We start from the raw sequence: 23,631 nt of genomic DNA on the forward strand, positions 1-23,631 counted from the left end.
TACATATATTGTAAAATGATTACCATTATGATTACCAAAATGATTAATAATAAAGTTACTTAATACCCATCATCTCATCAATATATTAAAGATTTTATTTATTTATTTGACAGAGAGAGATCACAAGCAGGCACAGAGGCAGGTGGCGGAGGTGGGGAGCAGGCTCCCTGCTGAGCAGAGAGCCCAATGCGGGGCTCGATCCCAGGACCCCGAGACCATGACCTGAGCCAAAGGCAGAGGCCCAACCCACTGAACCACCCAGGCATCCCTATTTGAAAATTTCTTAATAAATTAAAAATTTCTCAATAAGTACTAAAAAGGGGCCTCCCTGTTTGAAAATTTCTTTTTTTTTTTAAGGATTTTTAAAAATTTATTTATGTATTTGACAGAGAGAGAGATCACAAGTAAGCAGAGAGGCAGAGAGGCAGGCAGAGAGAGAGGAGGAAGCAGGCTCCCCGTTGAGCAGAGAGCCCAATGTAGGGCTCGATCCCAGGACCCCGAGACCATGACCTGAGCTGAAGGCAGAGGCCCAACCCACTGAGCCACCCTGGCGTGCTTCATCAATATATTAAAATCGTTTTTCTTTAGGGGTGCCTGGCGGTTCAGTTGGTTAAGTGTCTGACTCTTAATTTTGGCTCAGGTCATGATCTCAGTGTTATGAGATTGAGCTCCACACTGAATGTGGAGCCTGCTTAAGAATCTCTCTCTCCCTCTGCCCCTCATCCCCTTTCTCTTTCCACCTCTCTCTCCCCCACCCGCATCAAAACAAATTTTTTTTTCTTTGCAATGGGAATGTAAGCAAAGGTTTTGATAGCTTCATGGGTCTAGAGTAGAGATTAGAGTACAGGATTTACCAAGTTGTTGAGGGTTCTGGTGGAACTGCCTCAATTAGGCTGTATTTTGAAAGTTCATACTCAAAATGTAAGGGTAAACCCAAAGCAGACAGAAATCTTAAAGAGCTCAGGTTAATTTTAAATCATCTCAATCCTTGAAATTAGATTCAAGTTCTCAAATTGTTCATGCCTCCAGCTACCTGATATGAATGTACATAAAACTTCTTTGGAAAAAGAAACCATCATTATTGACTACAGATGAATTCTACAAGTAGTTCTATAAATATAGCATGGAGCACAAAATAGAAAATAACCCAACATATGAAGTGATAAACTTTATGAACAAAACACAACAGAAACAGACAATAGAAAAAGGCCTACCAGGGATTGCCAATACTGTAGTCATCAGACAGAAACTAAAATAAAAATGTTTACTGTGTTCAAAGAGATAAGGCCATGTTGCACATTTAAGACTAAAACTGGAAATTATAAGATACAATAACAACACAAAAAAAGACTTTTTCTTAATTTTAATAAAAGACATAGATAAAGAGATAATTAGAAAATTAGAAGAAAGATGAGAAGAAAATATCAAGAGTGAACATGGAGAAAAATAAGCATGGCTAAAAAATATAGAGGATACAGTGAGAAGAGGTAATAATATATATATATTATGGGAGTCCAAGAAGGATTGAGGAGAGGAGACAGAATGGATCAGAAATAATATTGGAAAAGATAATGGCTGAAAAATTTGCAAAACTAATGAAAGAAACCAAACAACAGATTTAAGAAGGTCTAAGAACCACAAGCAGTATAACTGTAAAAAAATTGTAATTTACATACAACACAGAAAAAGCAATGAAAACCAAAGAGAATATATTCTTTTTTTTAAAATTTTATTTTTTATAAACATATAATATATTTTTATCCCCAAGGGTACAGGTCTGTGAATCGCCAGGTCCACACACTTCACAGCACTCACCATAGCACATACCCTCCCCAATGTCCATAATCCCACCCCCCCTCCCAACCTCTCTCCCCCCATCAACCCTCAGTTTGTTTTGTGAGATTAAGAGTCACTTATGGTTTGTCTCCCTCCCAATTCCATCTTGTTTCATTTACTCTTCTCCTACCCCCTTAACCCCCCATGTTGCATCTCCTCTCCCTCATATCAGGGAGCTCATATGATAGTTGTCTTTCTCCGATTGACTTATTTCGCTAAGCATGATACCCTCTAGTTCCATCCACGTCATCGCAAATGGCAAGATTTCATTTCTTTTGTGGCTGCATAGTATTCCATTGTGTATATATACCACATCTTCTTTATCCATTCATCTGTTGATGGACATCTAGGTTCTTTCCATAGTTTGGCTATTGTAGACATTGCTGCTATAAACATTCGGGTGCACGTGCCCCTTCGGATCACTACGTTTGTATCTTTAGGGTAAATACCCAGTAGTGCAATTGCTGGGTCATAGGGTAGTTCTATTTTCAACATTTTGAGGAACCTCCATGCTGTTTTCCAGAGGGGTTGCACCAGCTTGCATTCCCACCAACAGTGTAGGAGGGTTCCCCTTTCTCCGCATCCTCGCCAGCATCTGTCATTTCCTGACTTGTTAATTTTAGCCATTCTGACTGGTGTGAGGTGATATCTCATTGTGGTTTTGATTTGTATTTCCCTGATGCCAAGTGATGTGGAGCACTTTTTCATGTGTCTGTTGGCCATCTGGATGTCGTCTTTGCAGAAATGTCTGTTCATGTCCTCTGCCCATTTCTTGATTGGATTATTTGTTCTTTGGGTGTTGAGTTTGCTAAGTTCTTTATAGATTTTGGACACTAGACCTTTATCTGATATGTCATTTGCAAATACAAAGAGAATATATTCTTAAGCATAAATCCTTTACATGCATTTATACCTATGTAAATCATTGTTACATTTTCAACCATTGCCTTTATTTGTAAAGCTTGTCTTCTTTTGTGATTTTGATCTATCTTTACATAGTCTTTGATTGTTTATAGGTAAATTTATTTGTTTTTATTTATTTATTTATTTATTTATTTATTATTTTTAAAGATTTTATTTATTTATTTGACATAGAGAGAGAGAGAGTACAAGAAGCAGACTCCCCACTGAGCAGGGAGTCCAACCTGGGGGGGTTGGTCCCAGGACCCTGAGATCTTGACCTGAGCTGAAAGCAGATGCTTAACCGACTGAGCCACACTGGCACCCCAAGAAGAAAGGCTCTTTGTTTTTATTAAAGGATGATAAATTTTTCTTCTGGTAGGAATGGCAGAGCAGTTTCATGGAGTGACCCAATCAACTGCTTGTGGATTAAGTAGCAATCCCAACATCTCTAACTCTCTAGGGAATGAAAATCTGTCTGAAGTTATGACAAGGAAGGAGCTGACAACAGGGATATTGTTTTACTAGCTGTATTGGGGTTCCTTGAGGAAAAGAGCCAACCTACATGTATTATTTAAGATTTATTTGTGGTCTAGTTTAAAAGAAGATTGAAACACATGTAAAGTAAGACATTTAAAAGTAAAACACAACAAGAAAGAACATAACTAGTAGATAATTTCTGGTGCAGATCTGAGGGACGAGATAATAAATTTGGATTCCAGTATTCTGGCATAAAAACAAAGAGGGATAAACCCAAGTTTACTTAACTTTGACTTTTAATTTTTTCAGAAACACAAAACATACAGATTCAGTTAAAAAGGCAACATTTTGCCCCTCCCCTCTCTGTCTTCTCTGCCCTGGGAGCAGCTCTCCTGCCACAGCCGCTCATCCCCTAAAAACGTACACCTCTGCAAAGTTCGTCTCCACCCCGTTCTTGGCCAGGAGCACCTCTAAGCTGTTGAGCTGATCACTGTCTGCAGTGGTGCTAAAACCACCCGAGACACTGACAGATGAGGCACCTTATAAGGGCCTCAGCATCTTGGCAGCCCCACATCCCCTGACCTCACTTATTCCTAGCCACAGCTTCCAAACCAGTGCCATTTCAAGGGACGTCCATACAGCAGCCAAGTTCATTGAGGCTGGGACTGCCATGACAGGGGTGGCTGGCTCTGGGGCTGGAACTGGAGCTGTGTTTGGGACCCTTATCATTGGTTATGCCAGGAATCCCTCCCTGAAGCAACAACTCTTCTCTTACACCATTCTGGGCTTTGCCCTCTCGGAGGCCATGGGGCTCTTTTGCCTGTTGGTGGCCTTTCTCATCCTCTTTGCCATGTGAAGGAGCTGTCTCCACCTCCCATAGATCTTTCTCCCGTGTCTCATCTATGCTGTATGTTCCTTTTCCTATACCTCCCTAGGCAGGCTGAGGAAAGTAGTTGGCTCAGGGTTTGACAGAGGGAAGACAAATACATGCTGTATTAATAAGAAAAAAAAAAGGCAACATTTTCCCTGGCTATTTAGGAAAGGAAACACCAAAAGTGGTTTAAAAAGCATTGGATTTGGTGGTAAGACAATTGGGTAAATTCCAACTTTGCTACTCAATAACTGCTCAATTAATCTCATTGAGTCTCAGTGACTTCAAAAGAAAAGAGGATAAAAATAACTGACCCACCTACCTATCAGGGTTATTATGAAAAATACATTCAAGTTGGAAATAATAAAATAATATCAAAAAAGACTTGAGTACCTAAAGACACAAGAGAATGGAAAAAGGTATCTGTCTGCTTTAAATGAATTCAGGGAACCAGATAAAGTTGGATTTCATTTCAGTGGATTGACTGGAGAAAAGAATCCAACCCCAATGTCAGTAATCTTAGAAAAAAAAGAGGTATTAAGAATGAAGGTAAGCCAATATTGTCTTAATATTTACCAAGTGCATATGAGTGGGTGCAGGGAAGAACATTGAATTTTAGGAACAAACAACTAAACTCTACTGATTTTTGGAAAGATTCTATAGTAAATTTTGAGATAGATTATTCATTAGGTTAAGAAAGAAAATCCAATTACCAGCAATCAGTATGGGTCCGCTAAGAACAACTTATAATACCTGGTCTTTTTGTTCATGATAGGTTGGAGAAATGCATCATGATTCCAGCAAAGCATCTGACAAAGTTGCCGGGTGTCACTGAGGACAAGGTGAAGACAGGGATGTAGAAGACAAAAATAATTAGGCAGATTCAAAACTGACTGAAGGCCTGTAGGATCTCCTGCTAATGAACTGATTATCAACTAGGTGGAAAATTTTAGCTGACATGCCACATAGGGCCATTCAACTTGTGAAATTATCAGCTCAGATGAAAACAGAATACATGCTGTCTTCATTTTCAGATGCTGTAAAGGAAGTCAGTACATTGAGCGATAAAATAAGATCCAAGAAGATCTTGATAGGCTGGAAAGAACAGTAAATTAAAGAGAATAAATTTAATAAGGAGAGATGCATACAAAGTAAACATTTCCTTTGCATTAAAAAATCAACTGCACAGGATGGTGGAGATTTGGCAGAAAAGTGGTTTATGCAAAAAAGTTCTCAGGGTTTTAGTTGCCAACAAGGTCAACACGAACAAGTCATGTGATTTGCAAACAAAAACAAAAACAAAAACAAAAACAAAAACCCCATAATCAACCAAACAAACAAATAAAACCCCCAATCTTCTTAGGCCAGATCAAGAGAAATAGCCCTTCCAGACAAGGAAATAATAGTATTCTGTATTTGGAATTGCTTAATTCACATCTGGAAGATTGTGACTAGATAAGGGTGCCACGGTTTAAGGGGAGGGTGTTGATAAAATGGAGCTGACCAGAGGACGGTAATCAAAATGTTGGAAGGTCTGGAAACAGTCATATGAGAAACAGCTGTAAGATCTTGGTTTGTTTTGCCTGGAAAAAGGGATGGTGTGTGTCTGTGTTTACAGAGGGAGATAACATCATAATGTCTATAAAGAATTTAGCACAAGGCTCTTTACATAGTAAACATCCAATAAATGCCAACTATAATTATAACTCCAACAGGAGAGGACTCGAGTATTCTATGTAACCTCAAAGGGCAACACTAGGAACAATGTGTGGAAATTATGGGAACATTATTTTTCTCTCAGAACTAAACAAGGATTTAAATGACTGTTTTGTAACCTGGTCATCACCTGAGATGTAGAAATTTCTGTGTTTTTATAATAGACATAACAATCTAAAGAGGCAAAACGAGCTGGAATTATAGATCATCTTGTGGGTGAGAAGCGGACCATCTTCTGTCAATTGGCCATTTTGGAATGACGAGTCTGTAGACTGAAATAAGACACCTCATTAGTAATGATTATGTCTGTTGTCTGAGTGGGAGATGTTTTTGCCGAAGGTATGACATTCGTTTCTTTTCTCTTTTAAGGAGGAAAATATTTTACAGGAGAGTGTTAGGATCATTAGCACATAAGGGCACCCAATAAGTATTTGTTTAATGAATTAGTTATCCTGACAGAAAATAATTCCAGTTGTAACTGCTGGAAATTCCCATATGGAAATTGATAATGAGAAAATACTCCTTTCCCTCCTAGCCTTAGAGAAGAGTTTTTCCCCATTTTGGGGGTACTTTGTGCATGTGTGTGCACACATGCAGACACGTATATGAACTTAATCTGCCCAGAGAATTGTTTCTGCCTGAACTGAAGAGAACTATCACTGGTCTTGCTCTGAGATGAGGCGTACTTTGGTGTATAAGGCACTCCTCAGTAACTTACCGTCACTTGTTCCTTCAAGACTGATGGGGCATTTAGAAGTAGAAGCAAAATGGAAATCTCTCTTCCTCTCTTCCCTTCTCCTCTTGATATGTGTTTTGGAAGTGGGGTAGACAAGCATACCTGCCCTATTGCTGACTGAGAAACTTGAGAGCAAGGCTCCTACTGCTGGTTGTATAGACCTGGCCAGTAGCCTGTTTTTTTCAAGGGACACATTAATAGTCATCATTAATAATGGAGCAAACATCTTTCCACTGAGCTTCCATACTGTGATGAAGGCTACTGGTAAACTCACCTCCATGCCCTGCCCTGCCCCTAAGTAACCACCTTGCTTTCTAGAAACCTAATCCATTAAGCTGTCTAACATTTAAGGGGAGATGCAAGATTGTTTTGAAGGCTAGGATGTACATACCAACTCTACTTAAATCTATTCATACAAAGTGATATCACAAACACCTATTTCTCTGGAAAAAAGAACTTTAGAGATCATGGAGTTTTACAACATTCTATTAAAGTGAAGTTGAAAGACAGCCTAATACTCTGTTGAAGGGGTTCACCATCAACCTTAGCATATATGCTTTAGACGTTTTATAAGGAATAGAAGAAGATAAGAAATAGAAGAAATGTGGAAATAATTCTGGCTTTTAAAACTTGCCTCCCATTTTGCAAGAGGTGGTTTGGGCATGAACTTATGAGGCTCAAGGGGAAGAAGACAGGTCTAAGCAGAGTCATGGGGAGATACTCAGACCCTAATGAGATTTATTTTTAGTACTTGTCAATGGAATTGTGATGGAGGTGCTTTAAATGATAGGCTCTTTTTAAAAAGCGAACAGTCATGAACAGCATTAAGTTTTGGACTTTAAAATTATGTTTTATTTAAAAATTAGGACAGTGATAAGATGTTGTTTGTATTGCCTGTACTGATAACAAACCCCTTTCGTTTTCCTCTCAAATGCATTGCCTTAAATCTGGTAAGTTGACCAGAAAGGAAGTAATTGTATAGACTCAGAAAACACCAAGTTATAAGGGCAAGAATCTAATTAATACTTGGTGTTTGAGACTAATGTTGAAGGTAATCGTATAATATACCCTCTAATGTGATTCTTTAACACATGCAGGAATTTACAATATCCTCCTCTCGTTCATATGGCTTTATCTCCTGTGGAGCCACTTATCTTGTTTTTGTTTGTTTTCTTTTGCAATTATTTATTCCTTCCAGGATTAGAGAGTTTTGATTATTTTTAAAGCTGACCTATGACCTTAAATCCAAATTGTTATCATTCTTTAAGGTGAATTTTTAGGATATCCAGGAACTATTTGGGCACATTCTTCATTTATACTCAGTGTCTCACAAGATGGCTTATGTTTCGGGTGAAAACTCTGCTGAGGTTATTTTCGTCTCTGCTGCAAGCAGAGTGGCCTTACTATTTGTGTTAACACTGGGGGTAGGAGTCTCTAGGCAAGTGAGATGTCTCTGATTTGATGTGAACATTAAAATCTGGAAACAGAAAAACCCATCGGAGAGCCCCCATTTTGAGATTATATTATCCGAATGTCAAGATATTTGTGGTTATCTTGTTTCTTTGCACCTAGTTCCACCACCTTCCGACTTGAACACAGCTGACTTCATCATTAAGATAAGTAACTGGGAAAGAAAAGTGATGGTTTCTAACGGAGCTGGCACAGTTGTGAGAAGGGAGAGCTTTTTAAGTGGTACGAAGTGGATTTGGGTATATTTGAAGTTTCTTGTCTGTGATCGGAATGAACCCCTATGAGTTATAACTGGGGGGTGTTCTTATGATGCCACGTCCTATCCCTGGCATATAAAAGAAATCATTTTCTGGGGTGTATGAAATGCAGCGAGACCTTTTGTAATACCAGCATTGAGAGCCTGGATGAAGCCTAGCATTGCACTTTAGGTGGGAAGCCTGGCCAGTGGGCTGTTCTTCCCTCAGGATGGTGGCAGGGTGTGGAGGTACCGGACTGCACGGGGTGGGGACACAGAAATGGCTTGAAGTTGTGGTACTTCTTATCTTTGTGAAAGCCTACGCTTATTAAGACATTGTGCCAGGTGTAATGGATGTGGAGGAGAGAAAGGAATGCTTTGGAGGGCGAAAAGAGCATAGAAAGAGTACTTCTGAGGAGAATCAGAAGGGAGAAGGAGTGTTCTCCAGAGCAGAACAGAGGAAGAACATGGTGGATCAAACGGGAAGGGAGGGGCTGAACCACGGGGATTAGTGAATGTCCGCAGGAAAAGTAATTAGATCGAAGTTCTCTTCTACCTAGGACAGCTGGCCTGCTACCTCTTCCCTGCTCTGGCAGGTGACTGGAGGTTTATTCTCTCAAGAAGTTGAACTAGAGCAAGCAGGAGGGAAATGCTGGAAGGAATACGAGAAGATGCCATTGGAGTGGGAAGGCCGCAGGCAGGAGCAAAGTGTCTGGATCTGCTGGAAGATTCACCAGCCGACGCCTGGAGCTGACAACTGAGCTGATGGGAGGAGCTGCAGTCAGAAACCCACAGAGCAGCTCAGAACTGGTAAGGAAAGCCTGTTGTGGGCTTCAGAGTGCAGAGGTTCTGGAAGAACCTGATAAGGGCTGGGAACCTTCAAGCTGAGTAGGAACAGAGAAAGAATTTCTAAGAGACTGTTGCAAAAAGTGACTGTTCTTGGCATTTAACCTCTATGAGCATTACTGGGTTTGGAAAGAATGATTGTGCCCGCACAGGCAGTTCACATAAAGGGAAATACACACGCTGGGTACACATATGCGAGGGCGTTCAGACTCACATGTGATCGAAGGAGATGCATATACAAAGAGCGGTCAACTTTAACTAAAAATTAGCAAAGAATGGGGGCGCCTGGGTGGCTCGGTGGGTTGAGCCTCTGCCTTCGGCTCAGGTCATGATCCCAGGGTTGTGGGATCGAGCTCCGCATCTGGCTCTCTGTTCAGCGGGGAGCCTGCTTCCCTTCCTCTCTCTCTGCCTGCCTCTCTGCCTACTTGTGGTTTCTGTCTGTCAAATGGATGAATAAAAAATCTTTAAAAAAAAAAAATTAGCAAAGAATGTGGACCAGGGGTGTTGAAATAGGTGCTGGCATACTCCTGGAAGGAATATAATGAACCATTATTTGAAGACAGTGATTTGACAGTGTGTTGATACAGTTGATACAGTTTTGAATTTATTTGTTCCCTTTGGCCCATAAGTTCTGGGACTCTCACCTAAGGAAATAACTGGAAATACAAATAAATATAAATGATAAAAGATGTTTAACACTCATTAATTTTGATAATCAAAATTTAAAATGAACTAAATGTTCAACAATAGCATCCAAGTAAATTACGGTGCCTTGCTGCAATGAAATATTATGCAGCCATTAAAATTTATATTTGCCAAGAGTTTGTAAATTTGAAATATGGGTGCAATCACTTTAAATAGTAGAAGAATTTGTTTATATTTATGTTCTCAACAATGTGAAAAAAACACTTGAAGGAAACATGCCAAAATACAATATAATAAGTGTTTCTCTCTGCCCCCCACTTTTCTCTAGCGATCCATAACTAATAAATACACCCAGAAGTAACTAAATGTTAGTTGCTAGGAGTGTTTGGATTATCGATGTTTTCCTTATCTTTAAAACTTCTTTATTGAATTTTTAGGTATTCTAAATAAGTTCCTTTTTTAATTAAAAAGCATAGGAATGAGTGCCTTTGGAGAAGATCTGGAAGAACGGCTATATTTTTTATTGATTAACTTCAAACTCATCAGGGACCACAGGTGTAATGAATTTGTAGAGATGCAATATTTTAAAATCTGAAATTATGTTGGGGAATGAGTAAACAAAATGTGGCAGGCAGAATAATGCCCTCCCCCCACCCAGAAGATGTCCACATCCTAATCACCAGTACCTGTGAATATGTTAAGTTATGTGGCAGAAGAGAATTAAAGATACAGATGGAATAAAATTTCCTAATCGGCTGACCTTCCGTTGGGGAGATTATCCTGGCGATTTTCCTGGTGGGTGCAAGGAAATCACAAGGGTCCTTGTAAGTGGCAGAGGAAGGCAAAGAGAAAATGAAAGAAATGGAAGGGTGAGAAGAACTTGAACTGACATGACTGGTTTCAAGATAGAGAAATGGAATCATGAGCCAAAGAATGTGGGTGACCTGTAATGACTAAAAAAGGCAAGGAAAGAGAATCTTCCCTAGAGCCTCCAGAAGGAGCTAGCCTACCGACAGCTTGATTTTAGCTTTTTGAGAACCATATCAGACTTTTGATCTCCAGAATTATAAGGTAAACTTGTATTGTTCTAAACCACTAAGTTTGTAGTAATTTGTTACTATAGCAACAGTAAACCCATACACCAACCCTGATGCCATCACAGAAGCCAAAGTCACTACTAAGAGGACAAGTATGTAGGCCAATATTTGTATAATAATTTCACATATACAAAATGCTTTCAGCATGCATTAGACCATTTGAAATGCACAGCCATCTTGTGAAGGAGAAAATATGTTCTCCTTCTGATTTTTACAAGTAGGAGAACTAAGACTTGGAGCAACAAAACAAGTGGCTAGAGGTTGCACAGCGGCAGAGTTGGGATTCAGAGCCTGGTCTCTGGCACCCAGTCCCATGCCGTGGTCTCTCTCTCACCATGTACACAAGGGTAAGCAAAAAGTAGCAGAATGCTTTGTAAACTGTGGGCCTCTACCTTGGCCAAGAACAGCAGAGGAAAAGAATGCTGTGAAGAGCTGGTGTTAAGTTTATAGGAATTTTTTTGAAGATTTTATTATTTTTTTAAGTAATCTCTACACCCAGCATGGGGCTTGAACTCCCGGTCCTGAGATCGAGAGTCACATGCTCTCCTGACCGAGCAGCCAGGCTCAGTTTATGGGATTTGTTTTCAAATCAGATTTATGGGATTTGTTTTCTATAAAATTTTTGAACAGAAAAAATAAAAACCCTAAAGTAATACATAAAATGTAATCATCTCAAGCCTGTGGTCCAATTATTTTCTTTTTCTCCTCCAAAGAAGGGAATCTATATTTCCACATGGACAAATGGAGGAAATTCTCAGTTTCTGGGAAGGATAATTTAACCTATAGCTTGGCCTTCTCACTGATGTCACTTTGCCCTTCTCTTAATCATAGATGCCCCCATCAGATGATGGCAAAAGAAATAAAAGGTGACATTTAAGCCCTTGAAATAACCTGGTGGTTATTTTTATGTGTCAACTTGGCTGGGCCAAAAAGAGTACCCAGACATTTGCTCAAACATTATACTGGGTGTGTCTGTGTGTTTCTGGATGAGATTAACATTTGAAATGATAGATTCAGGAAAATATGTTGCTCTCCCTCATGTGGGCTGTTCTCTTTCAATCAACTAAGACCTGAATAGAACAGAAAGGCTGAGTAGGGGGGAACTTCACCTGTCTGCTTGTTCAGCTGAAACATTGGTCTTTGCCTGCCCTTGGACTAGAACTTATGGCTCTCCTGGCTTTCAGGCCTTTAGAATTAAACTTAAACACCACCATCAGCTCTTCTAGATCTCCAGTTTGCTGACTGCAGAGCTTGGAATTTTCAGCCTCCATAATTATGTGAGCCAGTTCCTTATAATAAGTGTTTCTCTCTGCCCCCCACTTTTCTCTAGCGATCCATAACTAATAAATACACCCAGAAGTAACTAAATGTTAGTAGAAAGTCTAACTGAGGAAAACAGTTTCAACCCCCTGAATAAGCTAATTTGAGCTTCTTAATTTCCTTTTAATTATTCCAGAGGTGGCTGTCCTCCCAGCATTTAGCAGTTCAAAGATAGGCACCGGGAATGGAACTGCTGATGCCCTTTAGGAAAGCAAGCACAGACTATCAGTAATTAGGGGTTCCATCTATCAGGACCAGATGTGGTCAGATCCTAAGAGTAGGGGCCTGGGCCTGAAGGAAGTGCTGGGCAGGGTGTCCGGATAAGGGTCCGCTCTACTGGGTAATGTGGAAATGAGCCTAGGGTCTCTGTTGACCAATGTTTTGATGCTTGCTTCCTCCTCTCCCTTTTAATATCTTCTAGGGTAGTCTCAAAAACCATCATGGCCACAAATGAACTTCTAATAAAAAGGTTGCAGAAGATTCACTTGAAGAAAATGTGCTCTGGAGAAGAAGTTGTTCCCCCTGTTTTGTATCCCACCTCTCCCTTGCCATTCCCCTTCCCTTCCCTCGCTCGCTAGTTAGCTAGTAATCTCTGGCCTCCCCACTCTGCAAGCATACATAGGAGGTCTGAGGCTTGCCCTTCTTTCCCCTCTCTCACATTCAGAGGGGATGTAGCAAACCTCTCCTCCCTCTTGTGTGGAACCCAGATGTGTGGGACCCTCCAGCGATGACCATTGGGTTTGGCCACTGTGCCCTCTGGGGCTCTAAGGAACATATTGCCTGCCTCTGTTTCACACTATCAACCCTAAAGTACCCCTGATGCACTCTATAGACCTTTGCCTGTCTTATCCTCCACCCTACCCAAGGTTTAGAGAATTAAGCTTCTACTAAAGATCCAGTGCCCCAAGACCCCAGGCGCAGACTCAAGCCATCTCTGCAGCTAGCCTTGAACCCTCATCCTGGGGTGAGCCGTCTAATGCCTTTGGACAGACCTCATACTTGGCAGGTACTCCTTGATCTTGCTGGTGGATTCCCGGTTCCTGCACATCATGCCGTCGTGCAGACCACTTCATTAAGGCTGCTGCACCAACTGTTTGACGACACCCAAGCCTTCAGACCCCAAGCCTTGTCAGTCTGATCAAACCTCTTGTACAAACCTGGCTTGTTTCCAGTACCCTCCTGCCCTTGGATGCAGTCTTGCCTATTTTGCTGCAAGCATGGAGCTGTGCTTGAAATAACTGCCTAAAGGTTCCTAGAACACTGCACAGTGTTAGGAAGAAGTATCTGTCTCAGAGGGGAATTGGGCCACCATTGTCTATCTCCTCTTGGCTAGTTTCTGGAGGACTGAGAGTTTGTCATTCCTGGAAACAGGATTTAAATGGCTGCTGGGAGGGGCGCCTGGGTGGCTCAGTCAATTAAGCATCTGACTCTTGATTTAGGCTCAGGTCATGATCTCAGGGTCATGAGATTGAGCCCTGAGTTGGGCTCGTGCTCAGCTTGGAGGCTGCTTGAGATTCTCTTTCTCCCTCTCCCTCTGCTCCTTCCCCCCCCTCTCTCTTTCACTCCCTCTAATGAAAAAAAAAAAAAAAATTCAATCTTTAAAAGGCTGCTGTGAGCAGTAGGGTGGCTATAAGTTGAGGACAGGGAATCAATGTGCCCTAAGCAGCTATGCTGGCCGAGAATTTTCTGTCTTCCAATTTGTAATTTTCCCAGTGCCCACACAAGGCAACAGATATTATTATTTTCCTTTACAGAGGATGAAAGTGAATCTCAGAGAGGTGGAGGGAGCTGGGGTGCTGTGGTGTGGGGATCCATGTCTGCATTATTCTCTGTCCTGTGTTAGGTGTCGTTCTGCGGTAGAAGTTTAAAAAAACAGCACGTGTCACAGACGTTTGAAGCACTCTGTATCTAATAGTTGTTTATAACCTTCTTCCTTTGAAGTCTGTGTTTGTGGAAAGTCAGGATCCTACTTTCCTGGTCACGGGAGGTGATATATTGAAGTTCTTTTTCTGACGTGTGATAGAAGTGTGTTTTTCCCGATGCTTCGAGATGGGAAAAAAACCTCTGACCGGCCCTCTGGAAAGTTGTATTTCTAGATGCACTGGAAGTTTTTAGTAGTAAAAAAAAAAAAGCTAAGATTTCAGTTTAAACAGTGGAGGCATTTTTGTCTTGGCGTTACTACAAGGTATGAGAAATGAAATCAATGCACTATCTCTACTCTCTTAACAGGGGGGAGGGAGCACCTCGTGTAGAGTTTAGATAGTCTTATCTGGTCAAATACCCGGCAAATCTTAAATCATGAAGGTGGCTTTGTTGTTTTCTCGCTGTGCCCTGCTGCCCCCTATCGGGTCTGGGGATGATGTGTGGAGGCTGTTCTCATAGGGGCAGGCCTGGGGGCTCGCTGCCAGTGGTGGCAGGTGTAACCCGTTCCCAGGCCTCTCTATGCTGGCTCTATGTCATCTAAGGCTGTCCTCTCTGTACTGATGAACCCTCAGTGAAGGCAGATGTGAGGGCTTTCTCAAGGCTTTTCCAAAGAGGGAAAAACAAAGGCTTCTATTGATTAGAATAGAATTTGACTTTGGTAAAGTCAAAATTTTTTTCACCTGGAGACAGTGGTTTCTATTGTACTTGGCACGAAGGTGATCCTCTAACCCAGTGGGTTTTTTAAACCTTTCTTGGATTCCATATTCCTTTGAAAAGCTAATGAAAGTGGTAAGAGCTCTTACCTCAGGGAACAAAATGTACATGTACATCCAAACAAAATTTTGTGTGCTTTCAAGGGTTCACAAAGCCCCGGGGGTATGACCTAAACTACCTCTTCCCTTGGGGTTATTTATTATAGTTTTCTTTTATGAGAACCTATTGCCTTCCCGAGCTTGTGGTCAAACATAGCAACCACTATTTTTATTTTGGCATTCATAAAAATGAAATCTACCTAGGAAATTTCTTAGCAGTTTAGCACAAAAGTTCACTAATTAAGAATAATCATTGACCATCTTAATCAACAGCTGAGGCTTAGTTCTTTAGGTTCTCCCCAAATGCATTTTACTATTTGCATTAATAGCTTCTTTCTACTCTTGGCTGCGTGGATGGGGACTTGGTGGGAGAAGGGAAAAGAGAAGTGTGTATTAGAGGCACCTGGAAGGCTTTTTAAATAGTGCGGTCTCTTGCTCCTCCTCCTCCCAAGACAGGACTTAGAGTTGCATACCTACTGGCTGTCTTTACGATGCCTCGCGGAAATGTGAGGGCTCTCCAGCAGAAGGTACGAATTCTACTACAGTCTGTGCTGTTTATTACAATTTTGTGTCCAAAGAGAGGGTGGGTGGTTTAGAGAAGTCACAGAATCAGAGAATGTTCGAGTTGGGAGAAATGATGTAAACATTTGATGGTGGTCGGTACTAAGAAACATAATGTCCACCTACATTCTTGCTTTTTTTTTGTTTTTTTTTTTTTTTTTTTTTTGTTTAAGGTGGTGCCATTTTATTCAACGGTCTCATTACAAAAGTAACCAGAATGTGTATTGGGCAGAATTAGGAAAGACCCTCTCTATCCCCACCCCACCCCCAGGCTTCCACGTGAGTGGCGGTGGGGGTGGCAGCCTCTTCCACACAGTGCCCTTGTGGCTCTATACAGGGGGCCTGGCTGAAAAGTGGGGGTCTGGGCTTGGTCAGCACTGTCTACGTGAAGCCCCCACCCCATCCCTTTTAAATAGGACTCCCGACATCAAACGTCTTTCCTGCCCTGCTGTTGAGGTCTTCAACAGGACAAGTTGTCTTAGAAACTTCCTTCCACCCAGCCAGCCAGGAAGGTAGTGAATACCTATATACATACCATGGAGATGTGCAAAACGTTACCATGGATGGCATTCTAAAAATTTTGCCCTACTCTATTCTAGTGCCATACTGGTTCCAAGACACTAAATTAATGGGCTATAGCCATAATTTGAAAAACCGTCATGCAGACTAATAGCCTTCAAACTAAATTCTTGGAATTGTCTGATGAGAAACAGGACTGCCTGTGGTGAGGGTGAGGAGGGGAAGGAAAAGGGTAATGGGGGAGAGATAGTAGGCTTAACTCCTAGTACCCCTCTCCCCCAATCAGAGGAGCTCCATCAGGATTTTTTTTTTTTTACAGTATATTGGGATTCTGTGTAATACTTTATTTTAAAAACATTGAAAACCACTGACCTAACCTATTTTACAGATGAGAAATTTAAATTCAATACTACATGATTTATTCAAGTCAGACCAGTGGGTTAGTAACCGAGAACTACTCTGATTTTCTTTTCCCATCCTTCTTTTGTTTTCAGTGTTAATTAATGTTTATTTGGTAAAATGCCAAATGATTTAGCAGAAATTATGAAGAAAATCAAGCATCTCTCACCCACCTTTTATCCCACTCCTTTGTCTGCTTCTGATTCTAGACTTTGCTAACTATCCCATAACTCAGAATATCCTGTTTGCCTCTCTGCTCCTTAATTTATCACTTAGACAACCCTGTTGACTCCCCACTATGCAGGATAGAGGCTTAGCTCACTTTTCCTATCACCTCCTCTCTCCCTCTTCCCCGGTGTTTTCTAGTTATGTTATTTTTAGCTGTATAATTGATTACATGTGTTATTTAAGTTAAAATGTAGTCCTCTATTTCTGATTATATCCTTGTCTTCTCACCCCATTCTATTGCCTTTTCTATTGCACCATTTCCAGCACCTCCAAAAACAACACTAATGCTGAGAAATTTCAGTTGACAGTAAGATGAATTAAAGTGTGATATGGCTCCTTCCAGAAGCTAGAGAAACTTTACACTGTATTATTAGAGATATAAAGTCAATAAGCATAAGGTTTGAAATAGGTGGATCACAAGAGAATTTCCATAACACACACACACACACACACACACAGAGTCTGGTCCCCGGGAAAAGAGACCAAATATTCTTTGTATTTTTACCTTCCATTGCACCTAGGTCTCTCTATTCTGTTCGGCAACAGAGGGTAAAACTCAAAACTGGCAAATGAAAAAAAAATTTTTTTTTTTAAGATTTTATTTATTTATTTGACAGAGAGATATCACAAGTAGACGGAGAGGAAGGCAGAGAGAGAGAGAGAGGGAAGCAGGCTTCTCGCTGAGCAGAGAGCCCGATGCAGGACTTGATCCCAGGACCCTGAGATCATGACCTGAGCCGAAGGCAGTGGCCTAACCCACTGAGCCACCCAGGCGCCCCTGGCAAATGAAAAAATTTTGACATGTCAGATACAGGCTCAAAATAAAGAGATTTCTAATAAACAGCCCTCCAATATGGAGGTAGTAAGTTAGTAAGTTCCTTAGGACTGAGCGTCCAACCACAGGTTAGGAAAACCCGTGTTAAGGTTTTTGCAGAAGGGCAAGTGGCCCCTGAGTTATTTTCAATGCTGAGATTCGTTGATTTTGTGGAAATAATGGCATGTCTCATAAGGTGAGTGTTGTTAGGTCATGCATTCTCTCTCTCTTTTTAAAAAAGATTTTATTTATTTGGCAGACAGAGAGGGAGCACAAGCCAGGGGAGCAGCAGGCAGAGGGAGAGGGAGAAGCAGGCTTCCCAAGGAGCAGAGATCCCAACTCAGGACCCTAGGATCATGACCTGAGCTGAAGGCAGATACTCAACTGATTGAGCCCCCCAGGCTGCCCTAGATCATGCATTCTCGATGGGGGCGCTATCATCCTCAATAGAACAAAAATCAGTTTGGGGGAATGTGTGGGGGGAAAAAAACTCAATGATTTATGGCCCTCCAAAAAGCCACATTACGTAAACAGTTGCACAATATATCTGTGACATTAAAAGTTTATGGCAGGCAGGAATTAGGAAGAAAAACACTACAAAGTTTTGGGGATGGAGTGGGGCAGACCATGGTTCAGAGCTGAAAAATACTGAAAAACAGGTTAAGAAACATTGTGCTAGACTTCACGTTCCATTGGTAAGTTCCTGTATTGGTTATATCCCCTCCCTTGGGAAGTCTTTTGTGACTCCCTCGTTCTTTATTCCTGGGTGGAAGGATTAGCTCTCCGGGTCCCACAGCCCATTCATTCTCTGAGTTGTCAGAGAGGCAGTTTGGGGAGGAGTGTTGAGTAGGACTGGATTTGCACCCGTTTCTGACATTGACCGGCTGTCTGCCTGCTGATAACTGATGTCCTCTCCCCAAGCCCGAGTTTCCTCCTCGTAAATGGAGCTAATGACTGTCTGTTCATTCCCCATCGGGTTGCTGGGATGTTTAAATTCTAAGCCCTCAGAGTGTGAACCTAGAACCACTAGCATACGCCCACGGGGCAAGCTTGTTAGATAGGCAGCATCTCAGGCCCCTTCCCATTCTGACTATATCACAACCCGTATTTTCACAGGATTCCCAGGTGATTTGCAGGTACATTAAAAAATCTGAGGATTACCTTAAATGAAATAATGCTTGTAAAAGAGCTTATCACAGGACGTGATGTTGGGGATTATTACTATTCACCCCTTTCTCCCGCACTACATGGTCAATTCCATGTCGGGACTTTGTCCTATTCATCCTTGTGTCCCCAGCCCCCAGAGCAGTGCCTGGCAGATGGTAGCCACTCAAATTTATATATCGATTAAAAGTCTGCTAGATGAGAAGCCGAGAGGGGCGAGAAGACAATGCTTGCTTTCTGAATATAGCTGGAGATGACTTTTCTGCTCAGTCCTATTATCTGACTCGTAGCTCCTTCCCCCTCCATCTGGAAATGAAGAACTTCTCCACTGGGAACTTGTCTTTTTTTGTTTTGTTTTGTTTTGAGGGCAGGCACATTTAATGAAGAAACTTTTATTGAGTGCCTTCTTTGTGTGCATCTTGTGTGGAAGAAAACAAATATGAGTAAGACACATCCCACCCTGTGCCACTGTGTGTGTGTGTGTGTGTGTGTACTCTATCACAAATCTCTTGCAATACACTCATTTCAACCTTATCTTGGCTTAAAAGATAAGGAGCGAACCGAAACATATGGGGTTTGTTGGCACACTGGGGCTGAGTTATGAATACTGTCACAGACACAGGAACCAAAAGATTCAGGCAAGAAAAACAAGCTTTAATAAAAAGGTTCCAGAATTTAGACACCTTTTTCTCCCTCCACCCCCTCCACCTGCCTTCAGGGAACCCCCTCCTCCTTCCAAATACACTTTCCTACTGCAAATAGCCTTCAAATTTACCTTTTTTATTTTTCTTTTGTCAGTAAGAATGATACAACACATTTGCGCCTTTTATTTTTGCTTTTGCAGATAATTCTTTCTTAGAATAGGTAGGTCATCTGGTGACAAGCTATCCTTAGTCCTCTGTGCAAAGTCTTCACCTCCTTAGCCACGGTGCCTTTTGCAGTGAGAGAAAACGGACTTTCTTGCCCTCCCTCTACTCCCTGTTTGAAGTCTTGCATTATTGGAAATCATCCAATTTTTTTTTTTTTTTTTGGTACAAAGAAATTTTGCTCTTGACTAAACTATTTGAAGTGATTTTTTTTTTCTCCTGAGGTATATAGTTATAGCAAATTTTTGCTCTTTATTAATTATACTTGATTCCCTTTCTGAGGGCATTTGGATGGCACTGGGAGATTAGGGACGGGCTGGGTCAACTCTTGGGAAGGAACATGGGAGCAGATATCCAGATGCCCTCGGTAAGAGCCATGATAATTCAGGACACTGGTGATTCAGGGCACCAGCCTTCCCTCTGAGTCAGCAAGATTAACTGTAGTTCTGCAATGCTTTTCATCTGGGAAGTTATGGACTTTCCACATATGAGGTCAATTAATGCTGTGAGGCAAATATTATGAATGTTTCCATTATTCTTTGTGGTTGAAGTGTGCACAGAAGATGGTGTTACTGCCCAGGTGGCCATCGCGTAGCTTAGAGGTCCAGGGAGATCCTGTAACCTTGCCTCTTAGTCTGGCTTCTGCATGGTGGGGAGATGTGGATTTTGGAAAATGGTCCAGCTTATGATTAGAAGCTTCACCCAGATGTTCCATAAGCCCCTAGATTCAACAAATGACCTGTGCACTCCTTTTTGTCCTCTGGATTCACTCTCTTGGTTGCTGACATTGCCATATGCCCATCTGGTGATGTCCTCTGGATCTTCAGCATCTAGCACAGTACCTGACATATGGGAGATGCTACTCAATGTTATAGAACATGCAAACAACTTCTCCTCTTCTCTATGGCCCCTTGCCCCCACAATCAAGCAACCATGCATCAGTTTGCCCAACAGATCTTTACTGAGCACTTATGTGTGAGGTACTGTACTAAACTCTGGGGGATCTAGCCATTAGCAAAAGCAGACCAAAATCCCTGTCCTTGAGGAGTTTATGTTCTAGCAAGAGGAGCCAGATAATAAACCAAATAAATGATGTATTTTAATGGTGCTAAGTTCTACCAGGAAAAATTAAGTAGGTAAAGGAAGAAGGTTGTGATGGGAGGCAGTATTCAGTTTTAAATATGGAGGTCAAGAAAGGCTTCACCAAGAAAATAACGTTTGACTAAACATTTGACCTAGGGGAGGTCAGGAAGTTAGCCCCCCAGATATGAGGTTGGTGCAGGCAGCAGGCTATGAACATGCTTGGCAGTGGGAAGAGCAAATGCAAAAGACTCTGAGCTGGGACCATGTGCATCAGGTTCGAGGAACAGAAAGGGGATCAGTGTGGCGGGAGTGGCGTCAGCAAGGGGAGGAGAAGGGGTCAGAGAAGTTAAGTGGTTGGGCAGACTGTGTTGGGACACGAAGGCAATTTTGTGTGAGTGGAGATGGAAAATCACTGGAAGATTTTGAACGGAGTGACCTGATCTATGTGTAAAACAGGATCACTCTGTAGTTTTGAGAATAAAGTGGAGGAGGGTGTGTGTGGGGGAGAGGAGGGGATGGGTAGGAGACGAGATACCAGTTGGGAAGCTTTTGAAAGAAATGCTGGTTAAAAAAAAAAAAAAAGGAAGAAGAAAGAAAGAAATGCTTACTGCTCAAGTGGAATGGTAGCAGTTGAGATAGTGAGAAGTTGAGGTATTCTGGACTTATTTTGAAGGCATAGTCAAAAAGGGAGGCTGACAGATTAAATGTGGGGGATGTGTGAGAGAGCAGAGGAGGAGTCAAGGATAACTCCAAAGGTTTTGATCTGAGCACGTGGAAAGCCGGAGCTGCCATCAAGTCAAATGAGGAAGACTGCAAGAAGAGTGCTTTATGCTGGCAGATCAAGAATTCTGTTGTGAACAAGTTGAGTGAGTGATGCTTTAGGCATCCCAGTGAGGAATGTGAATGGGCTGCTGGCTGGGCACATGTAGACTTCAGGCCAGAGAGCTGGACTGGAGATCTAAATCTGACAAAGCATAGAGTGTGTATGCAAAGCCATGAGACTAAATGAACCCATCTGAGGAATCACAAGAAAGTCCAGAGGCCCAAAGGGCTGAGTCCTGGGGCCCCAATGTTAAGTGCTGGGGCCATGGGACAAAACCAGCAGAGGAGACTTCGAAGAGAAGCCAGTGAAGTAAGAGAAAAAGCAAGACTGTGTGATCTCCTGGAAGCCAAGTGAAGAAAATGTTTTAAGGAGGAGAGAGTGATTGTGTCACATGATGCTGCAAGGCCAAGTAAGATGAGGACTGACATCATTCCCAGGGTACAACAACATGGAGCTCCCTAGTTATCCTGTAGGAGCAGGTGTGGTGGTGTGACAGAGTGAGTTCAAGAGTACATGGGAGGGGAAAGTTGCACTGGTGAGTGTAGATCACTCCTCTTCCCTTCCTCTAGTTGGAGTCTTTCTCAGGTCTTACCTGGCCAATTGCAGGAGGTTTCCTGGCTCAAGTCTTGATAAAATCTTTAACATGGCATTCAGGCTCTTCACAGTTCAGCTTCAACAAACTTCCACAGCCTCAGCCCCTGATAATTCCTATTCATCACCCTGTTCCCAAATCAAATCCTCTCCTCCTAGTGTCAAGAGTTCCCCCAAGCTTCTAGTCTATGCTGTTTCTCTGGCAAAAAAATCCCAACCTCAGCTGCCTTCAATACAGTGAACTCCTGGCCATCCTTCAAGATATAGTCAAGTGTCATTTCCTTGGGTGAGTCTGCCCTGTCTCGCCTGGTTGGCAGAGCAAGTTCCTATCTTCCCCCACCACACCCCCACCACTTTATGTGTGATTATACTTTTGCACATATCACACACCATCATGCTGCAACTTGTCCACAATGTGGTCACTAAAATTCTAACAGACTGATCAGGGAAGCTAGTATTTATTGAATGCTTACCATATGTGTTGTGGATAATGCTTTGTCATCTTTGAATAGCCCTATGAGGTAATTACAACGATTATCCCTTATCTCATGCATGAAACATTGAGTCAGAGAGCGATCAAGCAAGCTGACCATGGCCATTGAAATTCAAGACACAAACCTAGGTCTGGATCATTTCAAAGACCATGCTAGAATTAACTTTTTAATTAAGATTTTTTAATATTTTTTGTTTACTTTTCAAGAATTTTAGTTGAAAGGGTATTAATGATACTGAAGGAATTAATGTTCCTAAATCTGTCAAAGATTTTCATTTTTTTAAAGTAAAGTTTGGGGCCTATTCACAATATCTTCCCTCTTCTTCCAGTTGTACCTTCATACAAAAATTTCAGATTTTTTTTTTAATTTTATTTTTTTCTCACCATAGCACCTACCCTCCCTAATGTCCTTCACCCAGTCACCCCCATCCTTCCCCTCATCTTCCCCAGCAACCCTCAATTTGTTTCCTGAGATTAAGAGTCTCTTATGGTTTGTCTCCCTTTCTGGTTTCATCTTGTTTCATTTTTCATTTTTCCCTCCCTTCCCTTATGATCCTCTGTTTTGTTTCTCAGGTTCCTCATATCAGTGAGATAATTGTCTTTCTCTGATTGACTTATTTTGTTTAGCATAATACCCTCTAGTTCCATCCACATCGTTGCTAATGGCAAGATTTCAGATTTTTTAATGGCTGCGTAGTATTCCATTGTATATATATACCACATCTTCTTTATCCATTCATCTGTTGCTGGACATCTAGGCTCTTTCAATAGTTTGACTATTGCGGATATTGTTGCTATAAACATTGAGGTGTATGTGCCCCTTTGGATCACTGCATTTGTATCTTTAGTATAAATACCCAGTAGTGCAATTGCTGGGTCATAGGGTAGCTCTATTTTCAACTTTTCGAGGAACCTCCATACTATTTTCCAGGGTGGCTGCACCAGCTTGCATTCCCACCAACAGTGTGGGAGGGTTCCCCTTTCTCCACATCCTCGCCAACACCTGTCGTTTTCTGACTGGTTAATTTTAGCCATTCTGACTAGTGTGAGGTGGTATCTCACTGTGGGCTAGATGCTCATCCTTAATAAAATTCCATAAACATAGTAACTTAGATAACCCTACTTCGTTGATAAGTGTGCATTTAAGCCTTGCCAACATAATAACGACCACAAACCAACAACATAATTTTGAAATCTATACAG

The 23,631-nt window shown here is 41.6% G+C and overlaps 1 pseudogene; it reads left to right on the forward strand.

Annotated features, from left to right (window-relative positions):
• Window positions 1–1,452: 1,452 nt before the first annotated feature.
• LOC125106921 (ATP synthase F(0) complex subunit C2, mitochondrial-like) lies at window positions 1,453–4,092 on the forward strand (annotated as a pseudogene).
• The last annotated feature ends 19,539 nt before the right edge of the window (window positions 4,093–23,631 follow it).

This window comes from Lutra lutra, chromosome 8, assembly GCF_902655055.1.
Source record: "Lutra lutra chromosome 8, mLutLut1.2, whole genome shotgun sequence".
Classification (NCBI taxonomy): domain Eukaryota; kingdom Metazoa; phylum Chordata; class Mammalia; order Carnivora; family Mustelidae; genus Lutra; species Lutra lutra.